This window comes from Nannospalax galili, unplaced genomic scaffold, assembly GCF_000622305.1.
Source record: "Nannospalax galili isolate Female #2095 unplaced genomic scaffold, S.galili_v1.0 scaffold253, whole genome shotgun sequence".
NCBI classification, from domain to species: Eukaryota; Metazoa; Chordata; class Mammalia; order Rodentia; family Spalacidae; genus Nannospalax; species Nannospalax galili.
In genome coordinates, this window is record NW_008335287.1 from 3,184,733 (window position 1) to 3,189,135 (window position 4,403).

The following is a 4,403-nucleotide window of genomic DNA, read 5'->3' on the forward strand; positions in this document are numbered from 1 at the left end:
AGAGGAAATCTAATAATGTAAAACTAAGTTTGAAGGACAAAATAAGGCTGTTTGTTCCTTCATCCCTTTTTCCTTTTGTTCTTTCTTGAACAGGATGCTTTACAGATGTGGGAAAATGTTTGTGATGAAGTGGGTGTTGAACATGGCAGGGCAAGAGGAAAGATGCCCAGTTGCTTGGTGACACTGAAGAACTGTGTCTTGCTCACACTTTGTTACTTGAATAAAACATATTACTTAATCCCATAGTGTTAGAGGTTTTCCCCTGCTTTCAGACAAATATAATCCTAACTCGTGCAGTATTTATGGAAGACTGCTGAAGGCCATATTTAAGGCAATCTGTGGCCCACAGAATACCTTCAAATAAATCCTGGGATCTGAAAATTAACAAGACCCTTGTGTGACTGAAGTAAGGAAAATGTGTGCTAAAGGATGGACATCTTGTTAGATCAGACTAGGTAAAGTGGAAAGCAGCCTCGGTAGGTAAGAGTGTTTTCTTGTCTTGTACAATTTTATTTATTGATTTACTTTGTACTTTACTTGCATCTAGGTTCAACACAAACATCACTCAATTGAAACTGTTACAGTGCTTGTCATAGGAATGTTGGTGACAGCCATCATTGGCTGTTTTCTCTGAGTTTTCAATTCCAGCCTTTGCTATGCCTGTTTTCTGAATTGTGTGTGTGTCTTTTTCCTATGTTCCAGAAGTATTAAGTGTAGAAGTACGTTTTGGATTCAGTATTTCCTTTGGTCCATTGAAATGTATCAGTATAGTACTGGATAAATATATCAGTCACATAATAGAATTCAGTGATCAGTTATATTAACTCTTATTGGCGCAGAGTTGCAAATTGTTTAAGTAGTTACTGAAGTAATACAGCAGAGCTTGCTATTCTGCCATTTTTTTTCTATTCGTACCATCTACTCCTTTTCACTTATTCTTCCTTTATCCTATTGCTATGTATTTTTCGTATTTCATTTTACCAATTCTATTAGTTTTCTAGCTGCTATGGTTTGAATATCAAATGTCCCCCACAGGTTGTTTTGGGAGGTTTGAACCTGTTGCACATAGGACCTACCTGGCTATATAGGCCACCAGTGGTAGGCCTCTGAATTTATATCCACCTCTGGTAGTGGCCCTAGATCCTTCTGCTTCCTGGTCAGTGCCATGTAATAGGTATCCACTTCCCACCTGTTACCAAGAATAAGAAGAGTCAGCCCTGGCTTGATGCCTTCCTAGCCTTGATGAACGACTTCTGAAGCATGAGCCAAAATAAATCCTCTTGCTAGATATTTGTTCACAGCAACAAGGAAATAAATGGTAACTCGTACACCATAATATATGCTTTATCTGATCAAATTAGATCAATATTTCACAGATTTTCATCATCTAACCATAATATATCCTAGACTAATAATTAGCCTGCTACTTAACAAGCAAGATAGCTATCACAGTATACCTCTGTTTGCAAACTGCTTGGTGCTACTGTTGCCATAGGTATACTTCTACATAGTAACAACCTCACAGTATGTTGTTATCATAGCTCTCAAGACAATAGTTTTCTATACATTAAAAAAAAAATAAAACTTCTGGGACTGGAGAGATGGCTCAGTGGTTAAGAGCACTGACTGCTCTTGCAGAGGACTTGGATTTGATTCCCAGAACCTATATAGTGCTAACAATCATCTGTAACTCCAGTGCCAGGGGATCCAAAGCCCTTTTTTCACCTCTGTGGGCACTGCATGACACAGGCACAGTTGCACACATGCAGGCAGTACACTCATACACATAAAATAAAAATAACTCTTTTATCTCTTCTTGTCTTCTGCCCTTCCAGTACTGCTCCTGCTGTCCTGTCTAGGAGCACTGATCTCCTTGGGTATTCTCAAATCTCCTCATCAGAATACTTTTCATATTTTCTTTTGTATTAATAATTTTGCTTCTGTCAGGAAATATTTTCATTTGTCTTTACTTTTTAGTGGTGTCTTTGACAAGTATAGAATTCTCAGAGGGTTTATTCTTAATTCTCTTCAAAGATAACGTCTTATTGCTGCCCTCCCCATACCTTCCTCCCTCCCTCCTTCCTGTCCTTCCTCTCCTCTCTTTTCACCACATCTCTCTTCCCCTCTTTTTGCCCTTCTTTCTACGATGCCTTCCTTATTGTTGCTTTCCTGAACGTAGCATGTTCTCTATTCTAGCTAATTTGGGGAGTTTTGTCTTTTAGCATGTTCTCTATATTAGACCCAGGTATGGCTATCCTTGCAATTATTCTGATTCACTTTCATCAACCTCCCTTGTTCCATGGATAGATACTTCAAATGATTTTGGAAGATAATCCATTAAGACTCTATTTCAAATGTCTCTTCTTCAGTCTTTTTACCTCCACATATGTAATTATACATGTATGAGGACATTTCAGAGTGACTGAAATCAATCTCATGCTTTATTGTCTTTCCTTCCTTCCATTTTATTCTTGTACTTCTTCTCCAAGATACAGTTTGGGAAGTTTATATTGGCTTGTCTTTTAAGTGATTTGTTCTTCTTTGCTGTTTTCATGTTGACACAATAAATTCGTAATGTCAGCCATTTTCTAATGTTAGAAAAAAATTGAAGGGAATATAAAGCATAAAACCACGAAATAAATGTGCAAAATTAAAATGCTTAGGAATTAACAATACTCATTAAGAAAAGATAGGGAAAATAGTTTCATTCAAAATTCAAATGAAATATCGTGTATACTGAAAGAAGCTTAGTCAGAAACATGCTCCTCCATGAAGAAAACAGAAAATGTTTATCCAAAGATAAAAGAGGGGCTGCAGATACATGAAATATTTCATTTTATTTTGATAAAAATAAAATTTGGCAAGATGATCACTATCCTAAATTTTAAAATCCAATCAAATTCTAATGAAAATCACAGTGGAATGTTTTTGCTAACTTTAATTTTCATTATTAATTATAATGCATGTGTAGGTCAAAAAATTACTGAACATAAATAGAAAAGAATATGTCTAAAGTATCTGTGATGGCTAATCCTGGGTGTCAACTTGACTGGATCTGGGATTAACTGAAATGAGAGAGATCTTTTTAATTGGATCATCTGAAGCTGGAAGACACACCCTAAATGTGGGTGTTACCTTCTGATGGCAGCCCCAATAAAAGGCCACTGCAGAGGAGAACGCCTGGCTTCTTGCTGCTTGCCTTCTCTCTCACTGGTGAGTTCGTCTTGCAGCTGTAGACTGAAGACTAGCTGATCTTTTGGAAGTCATCAGACCTTCAGCAGCAGATTGGGACTACTAAAACATCCAGACTTGTGGACTAAGCGACTATGGATTCTCAGCCTCTCCAATGTGGTGCAGCCATTGTTGGACTAGTCAGACTCTATCCTGTGAGCCAAGCTGATAAATCTCTATACATATATATTCATTCTACTGGTTCTGTTTCTTTGGAGAACCCTGACTAATACAGTATCAAATGTGGTAAATTAGATCTCATAAAATATATTATTCCATCTTTTATTGCTAGAACAAAATACTTGATAAATTCTTAATAAACTAGTTGACAAAGTCCTTAACAAGAAAAAAAAAAAAAAAACCAAACCCAAAACCATTACTAGCTCATAGTTTCACAGATATAAGTGCATAGCATTTCTAACTCTGGTTTTGGTGAGGGCCTCATGCTGGGTCTGATCATAATGACAAAAATGAAAGATCCACAGGAGTGGTGAATTTACTTGTGGTAACTCTTTTCAGGTAATGATATAATCCCAAAATAACAAAGTTAATCCTTCTGTTGAAACCCCCATGACTTACTCATTTTCCAACATGCCTTGCTTCTTAAAGCTATACCATCTTCATACTGTTACTTCAGGGATTACATTTTTAGCCCTTGAACCTGGGTGGGACACACTTGAACAATGCCCAAATTATAAAACAACTACTATCCCACTAATAAAAATTAGAAAACCTACACAAACTCAGGCAATCACTCTATATACAATTAGCTGAAGTCAGTTAAAAAGATAGTAAATGTTTACAAACCAAGTGTAAATAACGGAAACTCAGATGGACCTGTTACATGAAAGTACTGTTTCTCTAGAGGCTGCCACCGATTGTTGAAGGTGGTTGATGGCTGAGAAGCCATGAAGAGCTTATGACAGTGCCATGTTACTAGAAGAACAAAAGTTGCAGTTCAGTGTCTGCTAACCAGATGAGTCCTGGTAAATCCTTCATGCATTAGGGGCTGCTACCCAAATTTATTTGTGCACAGAGAAGAATCTGATCTTCCAGGGGAAGATTGAGATTTAATGTTATTGTTCTTTTAAATTATGTACAGGTTAATCCATTATTGCTAGCATCTTATCTTTTGCCAGAGGCAAAACTGCATTCTCTGTGCAGAAACATGT